Source organism: Equus caballus, chromosome 5 (assembly GCF_041296265.1).
Source record: "Equus caballus isolate H_3958 breed thoroughbred chromosome 5, TB-T2T, whole genome shotgun sequence".
NCBI classification, from domain to species: domain Eukaryota; kingdom Metazoa; phylum Chordata; class Mammalia; order Perissodactyla; family Equidae; genus Equus; species Equus caballus.
The window spans coordinates 16,565,894-16,593,045 of NC_091688.1; the positions used below are offsets into that span (position 1 = coordinate 16,565,894).

The 27,152-nt window shown below is 43.4% G+C and overlaps 1 long non-coding RNA gene across 9 annotated transcripts in view; it reads left to right on the forward strand.

The window, feature by feature from the left end:
* LOC102147982 (uncharacterized) overlaps positions 1 to 16,796 on the forward strand; it is a 65,509-nt gene extending 48,713 nt beyond the window's left edge. For all 9 annotated transcript variants that reach the window (XR_011438481.1, XR_011438482.1, XR_011438480.1 and 6 more), the window contains 3 exons: positions 3,267 to 3,375; positions 15,134 to 15,253; positions 16,678 to 16,796. This is a non-coding gene — a long non-coding RNA (uncharacterized lncRNA). The remainder of the gene's footprint in view (positions 1 to 3,266; positions 3,376 to 15,133; positions 15,254 to 16,677) is intronic.
* Positions 16,797 to 27,152: the final 10,356 nt, after the last annotated feature.

Consider the following 27,152-nt stretch of genomic DNA (forward strand, 5'->3'; position numbering starts at 1 on the left):
AAGGACTTTCAACCCATCTTAATTTCTATTCTGTTTTCCTACCCTATAAAAGAAATTCTCCTGTGTCATAGAGACCAGGATTCCAGAGTCACTCCAGGAGCAGCAGAACTCAGAGGTTATTGTGCACAAGTCACCTAAGAGGCTTCTCGTCAAAATGCAGACTCACAGGTCCCACCTCATACCCACTAATTCAACATCTCTGGGGGTGAGACCCATAACCTGTGTTTTTAAAAATGCCCTTGTAGGATTCTGATCAGCAGTCCTGGGATCAGACTTTGAGAAAAAGTTGGAAATGGTAAAGGAGAAAGGTGGTGAGGGAGTTACCCCAACAGCCGGGGCTGACAGAATAGAAAGGTGCTTACTTTCCGTGAGTTGTGGGGTCAATGCCTGCCCCCTGCTCAACACCAGCACCCTTTGCCTGGGTCAGAACGGGGAACAGAAATGCACAGGCTGATTGTGCAAGAAGACCAGGGGTCTTGTCCAACCAGCTCGGAGATTTTGGGGAAGCACTTCACCTTTGAGACCATCATTCGTAAAATGAGAGAGCTGGACCTGATTTTCTCCACGGTGCTCTCTTAGCCCATGAGTTCATTCAGTCAAGGCCCAAGCACGGCCTCTAGAGCATTGCTGTCCAACAGGCATAATGCGAGCCACACATGGAAATGTAGATATTCTAGTAGCCATATTTCAAAAAGTGAAAAGGAACAGGTAAAATTAAGAATAAATTTGATTCAACCCAATGTATCTGAAATACTATCATTTCAACATGTAATCAGTACAAAATTAGTGAGATATTTTACATTCTTTTGTGTACTAAGTTGTGGAAATCCGGGTGTATTTTATACTTCAGCACATCTCAATTCAGACTGGCCACATCTCGAGTACTCAAAAGCCATCTGTGGCCATGCAGCTATGGAGCAGACTTCTAAAAGCCATGCCCATGGGCTGAATCTAACACGTTGCCTGTTTTTGTATGGCCCACTAGCTGACAATGGTTTTTACATGTTACATTATTGGAAAAAATCAAAAGAAGAATAACATTTCATGATACTTGAAAATTATATGGAAATTTAAGTTTCAGATCCACAAATAAAGTTTTGTTAAAACATAGCCATGCCCATTCAGTTACATATTGTATAAGGCTGTTTTTGTAAACAGCAGAGTTGAGTAGTTGCAACAGAAACCATATGGCCTGTGAAGCCTAAATATTTGCTGTCTGGTTCATTACAGAAAAAGTTTAGACCCCAGAGAGAAATCTTAAGAACTGTCCCTGAAGGGCTGGCTGCTTCTGGCTCTCCGCCATATAAACAAGTTTGCATATAAACAAGGCTTGGCTAATGCTTGGCTTGGATGACTTAGCAAGACTCAATCCAAAGAGATGGGGGGCTGGACAGTAGAAGTTCAAGGGGCCTGCCAACAACATGGAGACTGATGGAGATGCTGTAGCAGAAAGGAAAGTCAGGCAGACCTAGCACAGGGCCTTGGAGCAAAGTGGGACATCCTAGGTGGCAGGATACTAGACTAGACAAGGGCCAGGCATGGAAGTTGCACCCTGTGGAGGAAGGGGCTCTGAAGATGCACTTGGCCAGCTTTATAAGTCTGACCCATTTACCTGTGGAAGGATTTGGATTTGAACCTTAACTAAAATGAGAACACATAAGAGCACCTATCTGCTCTTATTTCTCACTGTCTTGTCTTTAAATTTCTGTTCTTATCTGGTGATGAGCTTATTCCACCTCTTTCAAAATCCATTACTTGAGCCGCAACCCCCTAGCTGCCCTCTGAAGCTCTGGATTCGGGTTCTGTTGGTTGGTTGGTTTTTATGTTGCCCTGGCTGGGAATGTGAATGACTGAGGGGCAGCTCAGCCCAGGACTCTGCGTTTGGGGAGCCTTTCCAGGACTATAATTACCTGGGATGTAGCTCCGTCAAAGGACTGTTTTGATCCATCAACCCCTTGTCCCTGCCCAACCCTTTCAGTTCCTGTAAGTCACCTTTGGGTAAAATAAAGATAACATTTATTAATTTTTCTCTTTTAAACAATTGGAAAAATATGACCAAGCCTTTGGGGGGAAAAATCCTTTCCCTGACCTCTTAGATCCGTTTCCTTGCAAGTTATAAATTCCTGGTAGTATTTCTTTAATGTGGTAGCATTTTTTTTTTTTTTTTTTTGCTGTATTATTCCATAATTGCTCTTTACCCTTTTGACCTAATCATTTCTGCTTTTATTCATTAAAAAAAATTCTTTTCAAGCACTTTCATGTCCTTAAGCTAGATTAGTCTGAAAAATAGCCCCATGTTGTGAGAAGGGTGTTATTAGTTCCATTTTTATTTATTTTATTTTTTTATTTTTTATTTTCTTTATTTTTTTTTTAAGATTTTATTTTTTCCTTTTTCTCCCCAAAGCCCCCCGGTACATAGTTGTATATTCTTCATTGTGGGTCCTTCTAGTTGTGGCATGTGGGACACTGCCTCAGCGTGGTTTGATGAGCAGTGCCATGTCCATGCCCAGGATTCGAACCAACGAAACAGTGGGCCGCCTGCAGCGGAGCACGCGAACTTAACCACTTGGCCACGGGGCCAGCCTCTAGTTCCATTTTTACAGATTCAGATATGGAGGCCAGAGATGTCAAGAGATTTGCTCAGGTTCACACAGCTCATTAGTGGTCAACCTGAGCCAAACATGAAGTCTGACTGCTGGGCTCATGATGTTTCTGCTACATTTTACTCACTGCCTGTTATGCTTCCCCTTTTCTTTCTTTCTTTGTCTCAATATTCCTTCCTCTCAACTCATTTTAGCTTTAGTCCACATTTTCTCCACCCTCCAGGTCCTCTCCCTCCCTCCCAGCCCCACTCACCTCAAGGACTCTCTGAAGTAGCCACTCCCCCCTGGCCTCCTCAGGATGTCTTCTTGCTGGACTGATGGGGCCACATCATGTCCTGAGACTCTATCTTCTCCTCTTCATGCCCTTGGTCCCACATTCTGCTCCTTTTCCACAATCTTTTGAGACATGATCCACTTGATGATGTGGGAAAGAGGGTGACTCTTGTCTGCTCTGAGGGAGAGAAACAAACCTGAGATGCCCAGAGCTGAGGTTCCCAATGAGAACCTTCAGCCTTAGAGCACCCTCAGTGAGCTCCCAAGACACTGCGAATTTTTCAAAGCCTTCAAAGGTCAATGTTAGTTTCCTTGGTTGTTTTTTTAATCATAAAATGTTAGAGCTGGAAGACAGTTTAGAGATGTTCTTATCTATCCTTCTCATTACAGATGAGGAAACTGAGGCCCAAAGAGGGATCCAAAATTCAACCCCCATCCAGTGTTTCAAGATTTGGGAATGAACATCATAAAATCCTGTAATGTTAGGACCATTTCACTGGTAAGAGTTGGGATTCCTTTGTTTAATTTATCTTTAAAAACTCACCAAATCATTGCTTGCCTGAGTTACTGGAATATCATCACACAAAATGAAGGGCCAGGAAACATGAGGACCAAATTGTACAAGATTGTTCTTCTGAAACTCATCTCTGTCTCTTTTTGTAGTAGCCCCACCCTGAGTTTTCTATACCTCTCTGAAATTACTTATTCATTCAGTCATTGAACCAACATTGGTCAAGTCAGGCAATCTCTATGTGTTGGATATTTTTCTAGATCCTATGGATACAGAAATGAGTTACAATCCTGCCCTTACAAAGCTCACCATTTGCTCGAAGAAAGGGACACACTGGCAGGCACCATAAGGCAGCACAGAGAGGTAGGCTCAGGGTGCAGAGGAGCACTCAGGGCAGACACCCCACCCAGACCTGGGAGCTGAGGCTGGGGGGGATAGTCAGGAAAGATTTAGACAGGAGGCCACAGACTTCCAGGTGGAATTTGGAAGGATGGGTAGAAATGAACCACTCTTTCATTCATTCAATAAATATTTAAGGAGTACCCTGCACCAGGCAGTGTGATAAAGCATTCCAACTTCAGAGCTGATGAAAGCATAAAAAGTCCTTGACTCATTGGCCCTCGCAGTTTAGTCAGAAGTCAGACAATAAAAAGTGAACAAATACTACAAAGTGTGACATGCTAGGCAGAAACGAGAAGGGTGCTGAGATAGAGAACAAGGAGGGGGCATATTAGAATGATGAAGAAAGGCCTCGCTGAGGGGCTGATGTTAGGTAGGACCTGAAAGATAAGCAGTAATTAACCATGGGAAGCCAGGTAAGAACATTTTAGACAGGGGGTCTAGATGTACAAAGGTCCTGAAGCAGAAAATGGCCAAGTTTGTTTTAGTAACTACAGAAAGGCCTCTGTGTCTGGTGCAAGGTGGATGTGAAATGGGAGATGCATGACATATAGTTGGGGAGGAAAGCTGGGGCTGGTACATCAGGACTGGGTAGGCCAAAGTGAAAGTGGGTAGCAAGGACTTTCCAAGCAGAACAAGGAGCCGGGGTAAAGGCCCACAGATGTGGAAACAGTTGGCAGTTGGAGGAACTGGTATGTGAGCATAGTAGCCTTCAGCATGGTGGCATAAACTCCATGTACAGCATGAGCCAGTCAACTAGAGGCCTTGGTCATTCCTAACCGGGGTCTAATAAACCTTTCAAATAAGCTAACGCCATTGATTGTCTCCCTGGATCATTTGGATGGCCATCGTTCCAGCCTTACTAATTAGTTGCTGGAGGCAAAACTTTAGAGAACAAACTAGAGACAGTAGCTCAGCCAGTCTACCAAACTAGGTGGAAGCAAACTCTGGAGTCTCTATGAGATAAACAGAAATTCAGAACTGAGAATGGCAAGGACAGCTGGCCAGCAGGGAGACAGGCAAATGGCCAATGGTTCATGTTTGGATGACAAGAGAAGAAAGAATAAAATGCAAAAGAAAACAAGGGCTGTCTCTTCAAAGAGTTGGGAAACACCCTCTGCTTCCCTTCCCTTCCCAGCTGGGGAGGGCGGCAGCAGCCGGACAAGAGGTCAGGAGGAAGCATTCAGTCCCGGACACCCTGCCTGCTACCAGGAGACCTGTTGGGGTGGATGCCACTGGGCCGGATGCCGGAAACGGGAGACACAGGATGCGGTGCCCAGGGCCCTGCCAATGCCAGGGCCTGCCCCAAAGAACTGGATGTCAACAAACAGAAACCCATTCAGATGCTGCAGCAGGCGGGGTTCCCATGGCAACCAAGGGCTCCCCAGCAACTCCACATCCCTTCTCTTATGGACTAAACTTTCCATGTGATCACTTTGGGTAAAGTTGAGTTTGGATAAGAGGTGCTGGGAGGGGGATGGATATTGAAGGGGGTGTTGAGTGTGAGAAGAAATCTGGTTTTCATATTAAGTTTGAGAATTAAAAGCCAGTGGATCTCTAGGCAGAGATATAATCAGGCTGTGATTTTTGGAGGCTGACTTTGCTTCCAGCTCTGGCATTTGTCCGAGGCTCTTTTATAGCCAAAGGCCACTGGTCACTGCTTCCACTGGCCCTTCCTGGCCATCACTCTTCCTTGCTAGAAGGGATGCTCTGCTGCCCGATATTGTTCCCAAGTCCGAGCTGGCTGAAGTCCTTCTGCCCTTTCAGTGGCTGACAGATTAAGGGAAAAAGAAAGGCACCCTGGGAATGTTAAAGAAAGTCCAGTCCTGGGCCCCACCTCTGAGTTTCAGAGTCGTTAAGCCTTCAGTGGAATTTCAAAATCTGCACTTTTCACAAGCACTCGATTTTATGCAGCTTTGATGGGTGCTGAACACACGCTAAAGAAACACTTTCTCAGGGCCCGTCTAGGTTGGAATATAGCTAAGGGATACACAGGCTTCCAAACATATGACTGGGATTCAAGCCTGGAGGGCAGATGCATTGGAGAAAATGTCCTCCTGTGTGAGGAGAGGTCTTTCCTAACCAAGGGTGTGTACTCCTCAGAACATTTGGGCCAGCCAAGTATCCTTCAGCATCTTTCAGCTGACACTAAAACTTTTCAAAAGAAGGAGGTCCTCGTTCTCCTGGTGAAGCATGTGCTTCGTTCCCTCTTCCAAAGCGACTCCAGAATTTCTAAGAACAGCAGGGTTCACGCAGTGCTTGACTGAAAGTGGGTTCACTGGCTGTCATTTCTGATTCAAACAATCCAAAGAAGACCCAGGGGAAGTCACATGAAATGAACCAGAAAATGAACAGAAATGAGCATGACCAAAAAGCTGGGAGGAATTTCTCTCATGTTGGAAATGGAGGAAATGTTTGTGTTGACCTTGCTTTCCTCTTAAGCACTGATTAGTTTCAAGTGGGGTTTTTTTATTTTTGTGTGCAGTGACTATTTTTTGCTTTGAGCCTCATCTGGCTCTTGGTTTCCCCGCCGTTTAAAGCAAGGAAATTAAGGAAATCTTCAAAGGAATATTTTAATTCTTAAAGAAATTGATTGACAAAGACTACACAATGAGGAAGAAGTGAGAAGAGACTTAATCTCTGCTCTAGGGACAAAGATGAGGGGTGACTTGCAGAGGAAATGTGCTACTGTCATATATTAAAAGTTAACATGTAGAGATTTCCCTTGATGGGCCATCCACTGCTTGACCCCCATGTGTTGGAAAACTAAGCCCATGCTTGTGTATCATCCTGTATACGTTCATTGGGGCTGGCTTTAACAAAGGGAAGGGTCATGTCATGTCTCTTTGCATGCATCATAGTACTCAGCTTGGTGTTGCCCATCTTAGTAGGTATTCAAAAAGCTAGTGTTATTTGGTGGACTCTAAGAAGTAATTTTGATCGTTTTAAGGTCTCAGTGAGCTATCTTCAGGAGGCACTTCCTGGACATTGCCCCTGGGATGAGATGACAAAGAAAGAGACTTGCGCTGTTTCTTCTGAGCATCACGGTGAGCTTGCTTACCTGTAGTAACTCTCCAGAGGCACACAAGATTTTGAAGTTCGGGATTCTAAGAAAAAAAAATCATATTGTTCTAACCTTTTAAAACTTCCAGAGTCAGCAAAAGAGAGGCAGAGAGGTCAGCCACCAGAGAGTTTTGGCTGCGGGATTTTTGATCCACTGTCTCCAGGTCTTTTATGGGCAATAATAGCTTCATAGCATCTTCCTTCTGCTGCTGGTCCAAGATGAGCACCACATAGTCAACACCAGGGGAGAAGCACAAGAATTTATTTAAAAAACATCTGAATGTGTACATACAATGCAATACTATTCAGCTTAAAAGGGAATGGAATTCTGCCGTATACTACAACATGAATGAACCCTGAAAACATGCTAAGTGAAATAAGCAGTTTCAAAAGAACGAATATTATAATTCCACTTATATGAAGTACCTAGAGCAGTCAAATTCGTAGGAACAGAAAGTAGAATGGTGGTTGCCGGGGTGGAGGGAGGGGCGAGCTGAGAGTTGTTGTTTAATGGGCATAGAGTTTCTGTCTGAGATGATAAAAAAGTTCTGGAGATGCATGGTGGTGATGGTTGCACAACAATGTAAATGTGCTTAATGCCACTGAGCTGCACAATTAAAATCAGTTAAAATGGTAAATTTTGTGTCGTTTACATTTTACCACAATAAAAACCCATCTGAAGCAGGAAGAAAAATGATGTCCAAACAGTGGCTGAAGTTTCTGCCGCCCTTCCTGCACAAACAGCTTGCTCCAGCCCTATTATGGAATGGCTGCCCTTTTCCAACTTGGGAGGCAGAGGTTGCAGTAAATGTTTCTCAGTGGATGTCATCGCAGGGACGTGGACTCTGCTCTGACCTTCCCATCTGCCTCGGCAGTTCTGATGCCTCCTCCTCTTGAGGGTTCCACTAAGGCAGAGGAAGGAATGAAGAAGAGGAAGCTGGCTGAATTATGGGGCATTTTCCTGGAGAGCGTATGGAGCAGACTTCCTATGAGACATATAGGTTCTTGGAGTCACCGGGTTTATGCAATGAGTAACTGAAAGCACTTCTCTCCGGTTCCCTAAATAAATGATAGGCTTGTCACCTCCCCCAACAACGAGATTTTTGGAGATAATAGAATCAAACTTCAATTTAACATTTCAGTAGCTTTCAAATTATGTTGGTTGCAAGCCTACGGTAAGAAATGCATTTTACATCACGACATAATGTGCACTTCATATTGTTGAACTTGTATAACTGAAATAACAGTTCCGCCAAATAATACTTATTACATACGGGGCACTGTAGTGTTTTATCTTCTCTTCTCAGCTCCGTTCTACTTTATTGCATTTTTAAAATGTTGATTGCAAGTCATTAAATTTGTTTCGGGATTCTCTAATGGTTCCCGATCTGCAGTTTGAAAAATACAGGTGAGATTCTCTCTGCTGGAAAGAGGAGTCTTCAGGCAAGTCAGTTTCTCTTCAGTCCTCAGAGGAAAAGAGCCTGTGTGGCAACACAGAAACCGGTTGCGAAACGAATGTGCACGAGCCACGGGCCACCAACATGGCTCAGCAGGCGAGGCCTGGATCATGTGTCTGACCTTCAGCAGAAGCAGTGAATATGGGCGTCAGCAAAGTTCACCCTTCTTGGATACCATCGCAAAGAACTATCAGATCAGATCTAATTTGAGCGATCGGGGCAGGGGAGAAGGCAAAAACAGGAAACTTGGGAGATTTGCTAAACATTTCACTAAGGAGAAGAGTCTGCGGGCTATGAGACAGTTTTTCAGAGGGAAACTAAAAGTCAGGCAGTGTTTGAGGGCACATGTGATGTCACCTAGACTTTTCAGAGCCTCTGGCACCCAATTACCCAACCCGCTTCTGACTCCATCGTTCTTTCTATGTTCTCTTGGGAGCTGGGAAACAGAATATTGGAAACTCTTGCCTGGTTTCTCTGCTGTTTTAGGGTTTTTCCTGTGCGTGTTGGAGAATTTTGAAGGAAGGTAACCCATCTGGGGGAGATGTACACTTACTGGCCTCTTATGGTCCAATCCAGGATGACAGGAATTGGCATTCATTGAGATTCTGTGGGAAAGCACAAATAAGGTTGTGACAAGTACCAGGTGCCATAAAGACACCTATTATTTTTGGTAGCTTATGTTGAAATGATTCATTTTCCGGGGCTCAGAAACTAAACTAAGAATTTAAGAAAAAAGTGATGCCTATCTGTATAGACTCCAGAACACTCTCTAATGTGGTATAAATGTTCAAGAAAGTCATCCAACATACTTTATTTATGGCATTCTCAGGCTTCTAAAGTCAAGCTTCTGTCTCCCTTCTCTACTCGCCTTCTCACAGATATGCCTAATGATATAAAAGGGGGGAGACCCATCTGTGCTACCTCATGCAGGTACTTGTACAATAACAAGGTTGTGGCTTCCAGAATACACAATGGAAATTGCCACCATCAGAGTTCATAGGAGGCAATATGGATACCAAACAGTTCAGGTTGCCATCTCCTTTAGTTTCCAAGGGTAGAGTGTTAGGCTGGAACAATGTTTAAAGATCACCTTCATCAATTCCTTCAACACGTCATTGCAAGTCATCTGGGGTCGCTGGGAATGGCCTTCACTCCCAATCATGCCAGCTCATCCTTTCCATTTTCTAAATTCCAATAGACAGGTTGGGTTTTCCTTACCACAGAGTTCAACTCATTTCTGTTTTATCCATGTGGATAGTATTCCATGTTTCCACCTAGATTGTCACTTCCTTCTTTGGCCTTCCCCTCCTTCTTCCCTGGCACATGGCATTGGACTCTAACTGCTTATCAACTGACTCCACAAAGTCTCTACGTTGTGTGTGTTCATTCAGAAAGGAGAACCAAGCTGAAGAAGTTGTCTCTGAATCTCCTCCTAAGACAGAGTTCAGCCAGAAGGGAGAAGTGCGAATTTCTGATGAGGAATCTGACCGTGTGAAAGAGACTTTGCTGAATTTACCAAGATATTGCCTGTAATTAGCAAAATGTGTTGGTTATGACACTTTCAGCTCCCTGAAATAGAAAATGCTCATTCAAACAGGCTTAAACAATATGAATATATTGCTTCACACAACTTGAAGTCCAGAGATGGCTTAGGTTCCAGGAGAGAGATGATTCAGTACTACTCAGTAATGTCATTAAGGACAGGGGATATTTCTGTCCTTCCATTCTGCTGTCCTCAGCATCAGCTTCATTCGAAGGTTGGTTCTTTTCTATATAACAACATGGCTGTCACTGGATATCAAGCTATGCGCTTCTTATTCATATGCAGCAGGAGAGAATGAATGAAAGTAGACTGTCTTCAAAGCCCTCTCCTTTAGTCTGATTAGGCCAGAATAAGTCATGTGTCCATCACTGGCCCAAAAGCAGTTGCCAGAAGAATGCTATATTCTGATTGGTGTAGATGCAGGCTTCTTAATAGCAATACTATGGATATTTTAGACTGGGTTATTCTTTCTTGTGGGGCCATTCTGCGCATTGCAGGATGTTTAGCAGCATCCCTAGGCTTTACGGCTGCCCATTACCACCAGTCATGAGACATTACCAACTGTCCCTTGAGGGTGGGGTGAGGGCAAATTCACCCCTGCTTGAGAACCACTGGTATAGACTAATCAAGTTACTTATTGACTCTGTGCCTCCCTTTTCTCATCTGTAACATGGGAATCATGATAGTAGCTCTCTCGTATGATTATGGTGAGAATTAAATGAGTTAATTTATGTAACAATATAGAATATAGTAAGCACTCTATAAATGTTAGCTATTACTTTTATCCACTACTTTTAGCGCCTGGAATGTAGGAGGTACTCAATAAATATTTTCTGAATGAATGAATGAATTTAGTAAAAAAGTCATTTGTATCCATGTAACATTGACGTAGTGCAGCAAAATAATATTCTGTAATGCCTCTACTGCTGAAAAGTTCTGAAGTTAGGATTATACTGAGTTTGCGGGGCATTTAATTTCTTCGCTTGAGAAGAAATCTACTGTTCCCATGGGAATATAATGCCTTAAAATATGTAAAAAGGTAAAACCTGGTGCCATTCAGAATTTATGTGGCCACTGCAGTATGAGAAGGGTGAGCTAGCAGGAATCAGGCCTTCGGTGGACCTGCTCATCCGTTCATTTAACACATGGAGTGAGTCCTTCCTGCCGTGTGACCTGGAGACCAGGACTGAGAGCATTTCCTTAGCTGAATGCTGTAGAGTTGGAAATGCAGCCTGAGATCTAATGACTAAAGGTCCTGAGAGTAGTATCTCGATGACATTATTGAAAAGTTTTATGCAGGTTTTCACTATGTTACTATTGATAACAACAACAGTGCTTATATTTGAACAGTGCCCCATACAGTTTTAAAAATCGCTTTCACTGCCTCTCTCAGAGTGTTACTGGATGAAAGGGGCAGTGAATCCGCGTCATAAAGATATTTTATCTACAGAAGCTGAGCTTAAGGAGTCCCGAAGAGAACTTAAACGGCCACATGAACTGGCTTCACCAGGGCCGAGGAAGCCAGCTGATGACCATAAAGCCCTTCATGTGAGGACGGTGGTGGCATAAGTCTTCTTCAGGGCCACGTGTGTTAGGGGTGTGTGTGAGTGTGTGTGAGGTGTATGTGAGGTGTGTGAAGTATGTGTGCTATGTGAGTGTGTGTGAGGTGTATGTAAGGTATGTGTGGTGTGTGTGTGTGTGTGGTGTGTGTGAGGTGTGTGTGAGGTGTGTGTGTGGTATGTATATGTGAGGTGTGTGTGTGGTGTGTGTGAGGTGTATGTGAAGTGTATGTGAGGTGTGTGTGAGGTGTGTGTGTGGTGTGTGTGTGTGGTGTGTGTTTGTGTGGTGTGTGTAGTGTGTGTGTGTGTGGTGTGTGTGTGTGGAGGGAGCTTGTAGGAGAAGCTAAGGTCTCTTCTTCACAGTAGGAAGTTGTCTTAGTGCGCTTGGGCTGCCGTAACAAAATACCACAGACTGATTGGCTTAAACAACAGGCATGCCCTTCTCACAGTCCTGGAGACTGGGAAGTCCCAGATCAAGGTGTGGGCCAATCCAGTTCCTGCTTGGCCTGAGGACAGCAACCTTGCCACTGTGTCCTCACATGGCCTCTCCTCTGAGCGTGCTCCGATTGACTGCTCCGGCCTCTCTTCCTCTTATAAGGACATTAATCCTGTAAGATGGGGCCCCAGCCTTATGACCTCATTTAACCTTAATTAAATTACTTGCATGAAGGCCCTGTCTCTAAGTACAGTCCCATTGGCAGCTAGGACGTCAACATGTAAATTTTAGGGGACACAATTCATTCCATAACACAAGTCAACAGAAGATATGAATTGCTAAAATCAAGAAATAGCATATTATTTAGAAACACGGTGGTAAATGTAAGAAGTAATCGCTAAGAGTTAGAACAGATTGCTCCTGGGGCAGAAAACAGGGCAGAGAGGACTGAGGCGAGGGATTGTTTTTTTATTATAAGCCCTGCAGTCTATTTACTTTTATAATATATTACATTTATAAAAATAGAAGTATGATTTAATTTGAAATAAAAGAAAAGTTGCTACTAATAATTATTATCTACCTTGAACGCTCAGTTCCTCTGTGAAGTTTTGTTGACTGAAATTTGATTGGTGAGGGTTGGGAAGAAGAGGAGTAGCCGAGTGCCTTGTCTTTGCTTGTCCAAGCTGGGGCACTTCTGAGAATGAAAGGGAGCACTACGTGACAATTACGCGGGGACAATACGTGCAAAGTGGGACAACCCTGGATAAACTGGGATTTACGATCAGCCTACTTATGAAGTCACTATGGTTTGGCTTTATTGAAAAACAATGGGGAGGATTATTTCAGTGCTACAGGGGCGAAAGGATAGCTATCCTTCTAGCATTTGTGGAGTAGCAGATAAGCCGGTCATCTCAAGTGACATCCACTCAATTGAGTGGCAGCATTCAGGGAAGTGGCCCCTCATCCCTCTGCCAGACACCCCAGGGCAGAATTCTGCACCCCTCCATGCCTCCTAGATATATTCTTCATACCTTTATTGAAGAACTTACCATACCCCTTTGTTACTGTGATTTTCTTGTCTACGTACCTGAGCTCCCCTTGTGGGCCCCAACCTCCAATAATGGACATAATTTTGGAGGGGAAGGACTGTGTTCATGTCACCTGTTTCCCCAGATTCCATCATAGTATGATAAACAGCAGGTGCTCAAAATGTTTACGCTGAATAAATACTGAGTGAAACTACAGTGGGATTACAGAAGATTTCTTTTAAAAGGAGCACAGGATAGAGAAAGGAGAGCAAGCTAATACTTTTCAATGTCAAGAGGAAATCAGATATATCTGGAAGGTCAACCATGCACAGGATAAAATAACATACTTAGGTTATTGATTTGTAAGATTATTCTCTGGGAGATTGCTCTAATCTTGTAGCTAGAGAGCACTTAATTTGTTGGTATCCACTGGAAGGTTAGATTTTCTTCTGTTTATTTTATCTTTGATGACAATTAGGGTGAAAAGTTATGGTGAATACCAGTGCTAAAAAATTTAGAAGTAAAAACATTCACGAGAAGCTTAAGAAATAAAAGTCACGAGGGGTCTTGGATTAGAACTACGGGCAGAGCTGTGTAATTTGACAGTAAGAAGCAAAACAAGCTGAAGCTATAGGGTCATTTTGACAGATGCCAACAGGAATTTGACTTAAAATTTAGTAAACATTCTTCCCCAGAACTCCTAGTAAACTGGATGTGGTATACTACTTCAATAAATGTCGGAACGTGAATGCACACCCTAGAGTCAACACCACGGGCAACAGTGAAAAAATAGGGGCCTTCACATCAAAGGCTGGAAAGAATGTAAGCAGGTCGCCATCTTGATGCTATTTCAACGGTGGGAAGGAGGTTCTAGGCCATGAAATAAAAAGAGGAGAGTGGGTAGAAGAAAAGAGGATGAAAATTATTGTTCACCGATGATGTGATTGTCTACACCACAAACCAAGGAGAGTCTATTGGAAAAGAAAATAATATAAAAGATATGGTTGGTTAGAAAATAAATATACATATTTTAATACCTTGTCCTAGCAGTAGCAAATTCAAAAATGTAATGAAAAATGTGCCATTTATGGTAGAAATTTTAAAAAAATATAAAATACCTCAGAATCAACTTCTCAAAAATGTGTGACATGTATATTTAAAAAATTAAATATAAGCTATATTTAAAAGCAAGGGACAAATCAGGAAAAAAATTTATAAGTAAATGACAAATCAAATTTTCATGCCTCTAGCATATAAATAGTTCTTACAAATAAATAAGAAAAGGGTAGAATTCCAATTAAAAATTGACAAACGGCAAATGATTCACAAAAGAAGACGTAGTCAACAGTCTATTAAAAATGCTTGGCCTCATTAACAATCAAGGAAGTGCAAATTAAAACAGTGAAATGTTACTTGTGGCTAGTCAAATTGTAACCTTTTCCTAAAATCTATCAGCATTGATAAGATGTGAAGAAACTGGCACACTTACACGTTGCTGGTAGAATGTAGTTAACTAGTTGTGATTTTCCTGAGGACAATTTGACAATATATGTCATAAGCCTGAAGCCATCCTTTGGCCCAGAAATGTCACAATGTCACTTCTAGAAATATATTCTAAGGATCTAATCATAGTCATGGATGTATACAAAGCTTTGCTATGACAAAGTTTTGATAAGAGAAAACTACTGGAGACAACCCAAATGGTGAACAACAGGGGCTGATGAAATAAACCATGGTCCATCCAAGGTAAGGAAACCATGCAGCATTCCACGTGACATTACGGAAGAGCATTCCAGAACACGGAAAAGTGTTTCTCAGGTATTACTTAAAAAGGCAGTCTACAAGATGTGTGTATTAATACAACTCTATTTTGGCGAACAAACATGTCTTAGTGATCGTTCCACATCAGTGCACAGAGAGAAATCCACCTCATTTTTTAGCAGCTATAAGATGCTCCAGTTTATGAAAGCACCATGAATATTTAACAAAGTCCTGTTGATGGACAATTAGATTGTTTACAGTCATTTGCTACTAAAAACAACAGTGCAATCATCCGCATATATATAAACCTATTTATATACATCTGTGTACTTACACGCGCAGTCTTAGAAGTGGATTGGCTGGTTAAAAGGCACTTATATTTTAAAGAAATTTAAATTTTCTTTTGCAAGTTTGCAAAAAGACTTTGCACCAGCTCTTCCTTCTGCCGGAACAGTTTTTTCCTTAGATCCTCACAAAGCTGTCTTCTTCTTGTCATTCAGGTTTCGGCTAAATGTTGCTTGCTATCATGTCACCCTGCTTTGTCTTTACCATGGAACTCATCATCACCTGATATTTTATTTTTTGCTTTATTGGTTCATTGTCTATTTTCCCAGTAGAAGGTAAGTTCCTTGAGAGAGCTCAGTAAATAATTGTTGGAAAAATGAGTAAATGAATGAATGAATGGTGAGTGGGTGTCATATGTACCAAGTAAAAACAAGGCCACAAAATGTTAGCTGTGGCTATTTCTTAACAAATCACTTGCCCATGAATGTTGGTGACAGGGTCTATTTCTAGAGAACCTGATCTAAGACATTATTTCTGAAATTGGGGTGCATCTTGTAATTGATGGCATATTAAATTTGGTGAAATAAGTTAATAGCATTCTCAACTGGGTTGTCTTTGTACTTTATACTAGCTCCGAAAATAGCACTGAGCACATGTAAACGGAGTTTATTGAATTTGCATCGGTCTCCCTCACTCAGCTATGAGATTCCTGAGGCCGTGCTCTGCATCCCTTTATCTGTATTGCACAGGACCGTGCCTGGCTCTCAGGAATTGCTCTGTAAGTGTTCGTTTAATGAATGAACCAAGCAGAAGGAAGGAACATCCTTTTTCTCCCCCCTGCTGAAGCAGAGACTGCATCACACAAGCTCTATCTCAAAATACACTTATTTTATGGAAAACTGACCTAGCCATGTTAAAGGAGCAAGAACCATTCTAAGGGGAGACTCTGTTGTGTGTGCACACATTTCAGATTTGATCGATTACTCTATCCTTAATATAGATAAAGAATATTTCAGTCTGTGGGGCTATTATCGCATCACTGAAAATGATAGGTAGGGTTTTCACCCAGTTTGGAGAGGAAGTTTGGAGACAAGCAGTCTTTTACCAGAGCAAATGAAACTAAGGATCAGCAAGACTTGATCCTATGTGTCCACCAATCAAGAGATGTGCCGCATATAACGTGATGCCACCGTGGTTAACAAACAAGCCTCAAACAGACAGGGAAGGAACAGGTGACACTGAGAGCAGGCATCAATTTGTGTTCAAGCCGCTCTTCACTCAGGCAATTTTTATGTAGAGCTTTCCATAGTGTGAGAACATCAGAGATTTACTCATTTAACAGTGGTTAATTAGTTTCCTGAGGAATGCTGGTAGGTCCATCAGCTTATGAATAAAAACTAAAATAACCATCATTTACTATGCACTTATTACGCACCAGGCACTATGCTAAGAACTTCGTATCATAATTTTATTTAAATTTTATAGCACCACTATGAGGCAGGCACTGCTATTATCCTCATCACACAAATAAGGAAACTGAGGCTTAGAGAGTTCGAGTAGTTTTCTCAAAGCAAGGAGGCAGTGGAGCACCTTGAAATTCCAGGGCCCTTTAACTCCAGAGTCTCTGTTTAATAACGAAAGCACCTATCTATGCTGGTGAGTGATTTTTCGTTTGTTTGTTTTTCGTTCTACTTTTAGAAGAGAGAGAGGATGAATCAAACTCTTTTCATAGTTACCTTACATTTTTTTCTTGTTACAGACTGTGTACAGTTCTAAGCCCGCCTTGCAAGTCACTGCCGTACACAAAGTCCATGCCCGCTGGCCCAGGGTCTGAAAGAAGCCAAGCACAACCTAGAATAAAGGCAATTCTGTAGTTGACATGTTCTTTTTCTCCTCCCTGCCTTGTGTTGCTCCTGGAAATCAGAGCCTAGTGCTATTTGCAGGACAAGGATGAGCTCCAAAGCTTAAGTTTTGTTATCTGTAGCTTAGGAAAAATACTTAATTTTAGAAACAGGATACAAAGTTGTGTGTGTACCATGATTGCAACTCTTTAAAAATGTGTGCATTTTGGGGGGGGGGGAGTTTGGGGGACAAAAAGAAATAGGCAAAAATGCTCCCATTAGAATGACGGAATTACGGTGATTTTTGCCTCAATTTTTCAAACTTTCTATAATCTTGCGTTATGAGTTTATTCGCTGAGTTGATTATGTAGTGATTGCTTATCATATGTAAAGCTCTGTGTTAAGCAGTGGGCATACAACGGAGAACAAAGCAGTCCCTGCCTTCTCAAAGCCACCCTCTAGCAGAGAAGTCAATTCAACAAAAAGAATAGGGGCTGGCCCAGCGACATAGTGGTTAAGTTCGTGCACTCCATTTCGGCAGCCCAAGGTTTGCAGCTTCGGATCCTGGGTGCAGACCTACACGCTGCTCATCAAACCATGCTGTGGTGGTATCCCACATATAAAATAGAGAAAGATTGGCACAGATGTTAGTTCAGGGCCAATCTTCCACATCAAAAAAAAAAAAAAATTAGAATAAAATTTGACAAGTGGTATGTAGGAGGAAGTTCAGTCTGTGGTAGGGATACGTACAGGGATAACTGACTTGCATAAAGGACTTGGAGAAGGCCTCCTGGAAGAAGTGAAAAGGAAGATGAGACTTGAAGTCCTGCAAGGGTGGGGAGGAGGTGAGCATCTTCATAAATTAAGGAAGTAGCATACTGATGTGAAGGCCTAAGAGGCAAGATGAGCTGCAAGCACTGAAGGAAGCAGAGAGCACAGGGCACAGTGATAGGAAGTCGTAAGAGATGAGACCAGAGAGGCATGGAGAGGTAAAGCCATTCAAGGCCAGGTGAGCCATGGGACCGAGGGTGAGCTTTATTCTGAGGGCGTAGGAAGCTGCAGAAGGGCTCGAAGGTCAGGGCCATCACCTTTGCATGGTAAAAAGATCTTTATGCTGATAATGTGGAAATTGATCAGAAGGGGGCAAGCCAGGAGGAAGAGAGACCAGTGGGAAGTGGTGGCATATCCAGAGGAGAAATGATGCTGGCCTGGATGAGGGGCAGTAGGGGAGAGAGAAGTGGACTTTGGGAAGTCAGCTCAACAGGTGATGAACTGGATGAGGGAAGATTAGGGAAACAGGTGGTCAAGGACCCCTCCAAGAGGCTTGGGCCACAGGACAGGTGGTGGTGCCAGCTGCTGAGAAGCATAGGAAGGCAAAATGAGGAGATCAGGAGCACCAGCCAAAGAAATGGGAAGAAAGACAGGAGACTTGCTGTCATTGAAGCTAAAGGGAAAAAAAGGCGTTTCGGGAAATAAGGACTGGTTATATGTGCTGAGAGGTGGAATAAGACAAAAGTTGAGATGTGTTTGCAAGGGAACATTAAATGGGACTCTCATTTTTCACAGTGAGGTTCTAGACACCTATGCTGGGCTTGCAAAGGAGGTGTCTAGGAATTTTGCTTTTTAGACCATTAGCTGATCACCCCATACAAGAGGTTAAAGAGTCTGAGAGAGACGAGAGGTGTTTTCTGAAGAGTCATCTGTATGCTGCAAGTCATAAGTGGGGGTGAGGGAGAAAAGGAAGTGCTCTCCCTACTTTACTCAATCAAGTGAGCGGGCCTTTGATGCAACCACTTGGAGAGCTTGGTATGTGTCCCCTGTAGCTTGTAAGACACAGAGGACTTAACTGTCACATGCTAAGGCATCTTAAGGCAGGCAGCTCTGGCCAGAGCCTCCTGGTGTGTGGGCAGAGCCAGGAGAGGTGGCGGTGTCTGACAGTCCATGCTCCTAGGATTTGTCAGAGCCAAGGCTTGAAGAGTACTTCCATGAACCACATGTGGGCCAAAGGAGACGGCCTGCAGGGCTTCTTAAACTCCCCTCAGGATGGCCTCTGGGGGTGGGAAGAGAGGAGAAAGAAGACAGAGGTATTCTGAAGTACTTCTGGCTATGGAGGTGGGGTGGGGGTGGGGGATCCTAAATAACCAGCCAGAGATGCATTTGTCCATTCAAGGGAACTGCAGAAGAGGGATCCCTGCAAGGAAGACTTCAAGGAATTCCCCAAGGGCCCCAAGAGAGAGGGTCTGACTGAAGTACCCGCTGCATCCAGATAAAAACATTGGCAATCCATCGTTGGAGCAAAGTGAGATTTTTGCTGACTTTTACCTCTCTCTCTCTCTCCTCACTCCAATCTGTGAGGGAGAAGAATCTGCTGCTTTCAAGTCTAGGAGTGGGGAAGGGAGGTAAGGGATTGTCAGCCAAGTAAGGAGAAGAGCAGCCAACCATGGCCCCTTACCCAAACAGGCTTCCCACCAGGAGCTGCCCTGAGCTCAGGGAGGGGAGAAGAGTTAACATTAAATAAAAGTTAGACCAGACATTTTAGTATTGGAAATCAAGATGTTTGTGAAATTCAGAATAACCGGAGGGGTTCTTATTATTTAAGAGTAGTCAGAAGAGTCATGGACCTATCTATTCTAGATTCATCCAAAGGGTATAGAAAAACTAGCCCCAGAGAGCAGGTTTGAAGGGGCAGTGGGTGTCAGAGGAAGAGGAGATTAGTTGCACGTGTAGGGGAGGAAGAACTTTTCTTCTACCCTTCTAGGTCCTTCTGGCTGGTCTAAGACTTGAACTGACATGAGATGGAATAATGAAAGAAAGTCAAACAAGTTTAATAATACGTATAGATGGGAGAAACCCAGGAAAATTGAGTAACTCACCAAAGTCACCACCTTAAATATCATCTTCAGCTAAAGACACAGGAGGATGTTGGGGGTAGTCGTTTGGGACTTCAAAGGAGAGGAAGGCAATTCACATGGAGATGGAAAAGCAAATGTTTGGTAGACATTTGTCTGAATTGCCTTGCAGAGACAATGGGACGTGGAGAGGACTTTGATCAAATGGGCCTTGCTAGGTTCCTCCCTGTCTACCACACCTAGTACATATTATACTATAGTTATCCATGGTGACAGCTCCTTCCTGAAACAGGCCTTCTGTCTTAAATTCTTTTAGGCAGTTAGGGGGAAGTTCAAAGACTTTATTCCTGAGTCTTTTGTTCTTCAAAATAATCAGCTCAAAATAATCCTCAAGTGAAAGAGTCACATTTTGGGGTGGCAAATTCTGCTCCCCTACACACCCTTGTATGAGTAACACAGACCTTTTCCAAAACAGTTTCAGTGGAGTCATGGAAGCCAGACTACAATGGGTTAGACTGAGTTAGAAGGAGCTGAGAATGTGTACGCAGCAAACGAGGACGCATTTTCAAGAAGTGTGTCTATGAACAGGAGAGAGAGGGGCAGGAAGTGGATCATGGGGGATAGACAGAGACTTGTTTTAATAAATGGGAGAAATCGGAGTATGTGTAAAGACGAGTGGAAAGAAGCCAGCAGAGAGGATGATGATCAATGTGTGGTCCCTGAGCAGCCCAGAGAGGGTGGAGTGCCGGATGCAGCTTCAGCCTTAGATGGGAGGAGCGGACGCTTCTTCCATTAGGAACAGAAAGGGACAGGACGGGTAGGCATGGAGACAGGCAGAAAGCTGAAGGAATTTTCATCTGATTACTTCTCCATATTTTCTGTTGAGTAGGAAGTGAAGGGAGAGCTAAGAGTTCAATTGTTTCAGGAGAATGAAGAAAGGTTGAAATAGCCATCTCAGGGAAAAGGAGACACTTGTTTGTGAAACAATGTTGGATGGCCTGGCTGCCCTGAGGGTCTGCCTGAGGCTGGAAAACATATTTAATTGAATATTCATCTAACTGTCTGCTTGAACCTCAGGAAAGACCCACATGTAGCAACTACTGCTGCCAAGCCCCTGGAGTTTGGGAATGTCTGCATGAAAATGAAACTATGTGCGGATTACACTGATTCAGAGCCATTGCTCCTTCTGAGATACTTACAGAGTTTCTGTCCCACATGAATCCACATTGCTATCTCTATCATTTGGTGATTATTTTTTTTTAAATAAATGGATGGTATCTGCCAATGAAACTTATAACCTGAGCTTGTGAAAAAGACACGAGAGATCTGTCACCTGGTTACAGGCCGTAAGACATTGTGACCGATGCTTCCACACTTTTTGCCACTGGGGGATATGGCTGCCCTCAGTCTTATCTTCCCAAAAGTCAGTGACAAAGCATTTTAGGGAAATAGATAATGATGCACGGGCCCCTGTTCTCAAGTCTACTGACAGACTGATCCACTGAAGCCAGATAAGGCCTGTAGGAGGGTGGGAATGAGAGCACATGAAAGGAGAAAATAGAGAGGAGTAAATATGTCACTCTAGTCTCCAAACTCACGGTTTCAGATAGAGGTCTAGCAGATGTGAGTTTATTTTCATGGAGAATATGACAGAGTATTTTAAAACAGCATTCCCAGAAAAGATATGCGTTCTCTCTCTTATTCTCCATGGTGTCCACAAGGCCTAGCACGGGCCCTGTACAGAAAGGATGCTCGATAAATAATTGGACAATGAGTGAATGAATGGTGCTCCAGGGCGAAGGGCTGTTCTGCTCCTCCCCTCTGCTTCATGCGCACAGTCATGGAAGGCAGCTTTTCTCCTCTGAATATGTGTGAGAATTTGCATGTTGAAGAAAAATTAGCATTATTTTTGGCAGAGAATTTCTAAGGCTGACGACATTGAAACCAATAAAAGATGTACGTTGACCCAAGGCGGGGGAGAATGGATTCCGTACAAGGACTGGGGAGAGAGTGGGGCAGGCAGGAGACCCAAGAAATTCAGGGTTCCAGGTCCTTCTGAATGTCTGTAAATCAGGCAAAAAGGAGTTCGCCCAGTGGTCACTCTCATTCGTCCATGCTGATTTTGCTGGGGTGCAGCTAACATGAACTAACTGGTGTCGTGACAGCTACCAGTGAGCTGCACCCAGGAATTCTCCTTGCAAGAAAATACAGCCCTTACTGGCTGGGTGAGCCTTGGGAAACACATTAGATGATTCATCCTGTGCTTTAAGGCTGTTTTGTCTTTGCTGGAATCCTTGGCATATAACTACTGAAAGATTTTTTTTAACTTTACTTCCATTTGTTTTAAATGGAATCCATACCCAGCACTCACTGTCATCCATGCTCTAATGCTTGAAAAATTCATCACCTCGCCTGTCTGTAATGAGCTGTTTTTCTTTAATTAACTTGTTTGTTCATTTTTTTCATTTTAAATCAATGGTCAAAACTGAAATGGTAAGCCCTCCTCTAATCTGACATAGGAAAAAGGAAGTAAACAAACATTCTTCACACACTAAGTCTCTGAATTACACCTGAAGGCAGTGGAAGATGGGATTCCATAAGCATGAGTAGCACCCAAAGAGTCCTGGGCGATGTCGGGGCTCTCCAGGGATGGTGTGCCCTGCTGCTTTGGAGGGCGGAACGTGGGAAGAGCTTTGCAGGGTTTGCCGCAGAAGTGGATTTGCATATGTCAACTTGGTTAACCAGGAAGTTTGTTTCCCAGAACTCCCGTCCCTGTATAGTCCTGGGTTAGCGTTGTCCGAAAGAGAAATCTGGGAGAGACTTAGAAGGCTGCAGTAAAGCAGCGTGATGAACTCTGGAAGTCATCCAGATTAAATGTGGTGGCAGATGCACAGGTGCTGGCAGATTCCGGTTTGTTCTTGCTGTCACCAGCTCCACATTCTACTCTTCTTCCATCTCCTGACCCTGCTGACCAACAGTGACCATCACCAGATGCCTGGCAGTGGAGGAGCAGTGTCCCATGGACCTCCCAAGAGCTTTCCTTTTTTCTTTTCACTTCAGCAGTGGGATACGCTTGTCTGTGTTACGGACTCTCTCTCTGATCCTTCAACTTCCCACCTGGACCCTCACTTTCTCGTTCCCCCTATAATTATGTGAGATCTAATTTTTCATAATAAATCCTTTATCCTATAGTGCACAGCGGTTCTCCTTCCCTGTCGAATCCTGAGATACCTGGTGGGAGGGGATTATTAATTACCAGAGGGTTCCTGCTGGGAGAGGCATTACCGCTCTGGAGTCAGAGACACTGGGTACCAATGTTAGTTCCACTGTTATTAGCTGATTTATCTTGGACAAGATATCTAAGCTTTCAAACCCCTTTTATTTTTTTACTTGTAAAATGGAGCCAATAATATTAGCTACCTCATAGGGTCAATGTGAGGTTTAAATGACATATTGCCTGTAAAGCACTTAGCCTGGTCAATAGTTAATGCTCAGTAAATGTTAATATTATTGAAGGAGTTTAATGTCTGAAGGGGAGTCAGGTAGCAGAGGCTGAAATATATGGAGAGAAGCAAACGATTGAGCGCAGGTGTTCTAGGATTTAAGGAGAGCTGAGATTGGAGAGACAAGCAGGAATTAGCAATAGGGAGGCGAGATGAGAGGAATAGGCAGTTCAGGACAGAAGCCGTGAGTACTGGCGGTCTAGACACCAGGGGCAGACTCTTAAAGCCAAGGTTCAGAAGGGGCATTACTCACTCTCAGCCTAAGGCCCCTCTTGCTAGGTGGGCAGGGCAGGTCTCCCTGGGTTCACTGTGTGGAAAGCTGCTATGTAGGGTCTGAGGGATTTTCTGGATCACTTTGCTGATGCACAGAGCTCACCCTGCTCCAAATATTGAAGTTGGCTTTTGTGGTACTATAAGAAACCCAAGATGGCCTGAACTCACTTTGGTCCCCTCCCAGAGTATCATAACATCCACAGTGGGGGAAGGAGAAGTGATGCCATACAGAACCTAACACCCCAACCTCAGTGAAAAGAGCTGAATTGAGGGTGAAAGGGTGTGTGGGTGTAGCACGAGATGACAGCTGGGTAAGCAACCAGTTCATAACCCCCATCTCTTCAAAGGGACCCAGGCACCTATCTTTGGGTTGGAAGAGTGCCTAGACTAGAGAAGGAATAAGCCCACACTGCCCTCCTCCTGAGCAAACTGCACTAGGATTGTGTTCAGTTGGAGCATTGCCCATGAGCAACAAGAAGCCTGATTGGAGAGAAGTGTAGATGGGTAACTTTAAAGGAGCCTCTGGATAAAACCTGGGATAAAGGATTTATTATGAAAAATTAGATCTCACATAACCCTAGGTGGAAAGGGAAAGTGAAGGTCCGGGTGGGGAGTTGAAGGATCAGAGAGAGAGTCAGTAACACAGACAAGCACGTCCCACTGCTGAAGCGAAAACAAATAGCTGTCTTTGGCTTTCCGAAAGGTTTCATGTGAAGACAGGTCTGAGATCAATGAATGGAAATTATGAGAGGATAGGTTCGCCTCAATGTATTCCCGTCATAGATAATAATTTGTTGTTAGTGCTGTGGAGTTGATTCCAACTCCCAACAACCCTGATGTACACCAGAGCGGAACCATGCCTGGTCTTTTTGCACCATCCTCTCACCTTCTGGTGCTGTATCACACAACGCTCTGCTGCTATTCATAGGGTTTTCATGGCCAATCTTTTCAGAAGTGGGTGGCCAGGTTCTTCCTAGTCTGTCTTAATCTGAAAACTGCTGAAACCTGTCCCCCATGGGTGACCCTTCTGGTATTTGAAATACCAGTGGCATAGCTTTCAGCATCACAGCAACACGCAGCTGCCACAGGATGACAAATGACGGATGGGTGGTGTGGTTCCCTGACCAGGAAGTGAACCCGGGCCTCAGTGGTGAGAGTGCTAAATCTTAACCACTAGACCACCAGGGCTGGCTACTGATAATAATGGTCAGTATTTATAGAGCACTTCCTACGTACTAGGCATTGTTTTAAACAGTCTACATATATTATCCTGTTAAAATCTTACATTATCCCTGTAAAGTATTGAGGTACATAGAAATCAAGTAATCTGCCCATGTTTCTAGAATTTGAAATAATAATAGGACTAGGACTCAAAGCCAGGAAGTCTGTCTCCAGATCTGTGCTCCAGACCACAGCACACTGATTTACAACGGAGGGAATTCCTGCATCGGGCAGGAGTTTGGGCTCCATTATTTCTGAGCTTTGTTCCAACTCAGATCCTCTGAACTCTTTCCAGGGCCAGAATGGTTGGTATTCACTGCAGTTCAACAAGTAGTTATGGAGCACTGACCATTCACAGGGTTCTGGGCTGGGCTGTAGGGATGTTAAGATAAATAAGACAAGATAGTCCCATAATAGATAGAGGTGCAGAGAACTTCTGTGGTCCACAAGGAGAGCATCACAATCTTCTTTCCAAGAGCTGGCAAACTTGTTAAAAAAGTAATATTTGCTTTTGGATCTCCGATCCCAGCTCCTTTTGTCACCCTCTCCTCCCTTTCCCAGTGTCAGCCAGCAAACTCTCCAGCCGTCTCACTATTGAGAGGGTTCCTGACAGTGTCTGGCACTGAGAGGTTGAGCAGCAGAGCGATTGTACCATAAACCAGGAAGACCTGGCTGAAAGGCTCAGCTCGGCCGATGATGAGTGGGATAAACCACATGTTTAAGACAAAGCAACCGAAGATATCAGCCCTCCCTCCATACCTGCCAGCTCAGGACTCATTCTCTCCTATTTAACCTAAAACTGTCAGACCTGGAAAATGAAAGGGTATTGGGTAATCCCCTGTTGAGCCTTCTATTCTCACACATTAGCATTGTTTGTAGAGCAAAGGAATGGAAAGACATTTTTGAGGAAGGGCATTAATATCTTTTTTCTTTTTACTAGAGCTAAAGTAGGAAGAAGACATATATAGGATTGTCCCAGGACTAAAGATAACATTTGTTAAGCCCTTCCTACATGCTAGGCATCATTCATGAGCTTTCCTGGTATTAATTCATTAAATCTTTAGCACAATCACCTGGAGTCAATGTCATCAAATCTCCATTTTACAGATGAGGAAATTAGACACAGAGAAATTAAACAACTTGTCCGAAATACACAGCTAGTAAATGGAGGAGCCAGAATTTGAGCACTAGCAATTTAGCACTCAAAAGATTGCTACCTTAACTGAAACTAAAAATGAGCCAGTGAGAAGAAATTAGCCTGGAAATCAGTTAGTCGGCAAGAGAGCCAGAATGCACTGTGTTACCAGTGATCACCATTTGGGGGAGTGTCCCTGCAGTTCCTGCAGCTCCCAAAAGGTCACAGAAAAGATCCTCAGTGATCCTTGCCTGAATGCACATGGCCATCAGTGGCACTGAAATGAGCCTTACAGGGCTAACATCAAGGTGTCTGCAGAGCTGCATTCTTCCTGCAGGCTTTAAGGGAGAATCCCTTCCTTGCCTTTTCCAGCTTTTAGAGGCTGCCGTCATTCCTTGACCCATGACCCCACCAAACTGACCAATGTTTCCATCCTCACATCTCCCTCTCTGACTCCTCTGCCTCTCTCCTCCATCTTTCAAGGACCCTTATGATTACATTGGCCCACTTAGACAATCCAGGATTATCATCCCATCTCAAGATCCTTAAATTAATCACAGCTACAAAGTCCCTTTTGCCATGTAAGGAAACATATTCACAGGTTTTGGGGATTGGGAAATGGACATCTTTGGGAGACTATTACTCTACCTACCGCAAATACCAACTGTTGGTGAGAATGTGGAGCAACTGGATCTCATACGCTGCTGGTGGGAATGTAAAATGGCACAGCCATTTTGCAAAACATACACAACAAGACTTGTACACAAATGCAACTTTATTTATCATGATCATGACCTGGAAAAACCCAGATGTCCAGCTATAGGAGAACAGATAAAAGAAGCTGTGGTGTATCCATACAATAGAGTATTAGTCAGCAAAAAAAAATGAACAAACAATGGCTACATGCAACAACATGGATGAGCAAAAGACGCCAAACACAGAAGCGTACATACTGTGTGACCCAATTCATATAAAATTCCATAATAGTCAAAATAACCTGTGATGATATAAAGCAGATCAGTGATTGCTTGGGACCCAAGATGGGAGGAGGTTCGCTGTGAAGAGGAATGAGGGAATTTTATGGACTAATGGAAATGTGTTATATCTTGATTGTGGTAGTAGTTGCATGATTGTTAAAACTCATTGAATTCCACCCAATAAATGGGTACATTTTGTCGTATATAACCTATACCTCAATCAAGTTTATTAATGTTTTTTCTGGAAAGGCTATCACCTGCCCTCCCGAGGACACTAATTGCTTCTAGGAATTTCTTCCTGCCTAGCAAGAAGTGCTCCAGTTGCCTTTGGGTTTCATTTCCTCTTACCTTGCCCTCAATGGAGATGAATAATAGCTCTTCAACACCCTTCAAGTTCTTTAGGGCATTGAGCCAAGAATGAGCCCCCTGAAAACC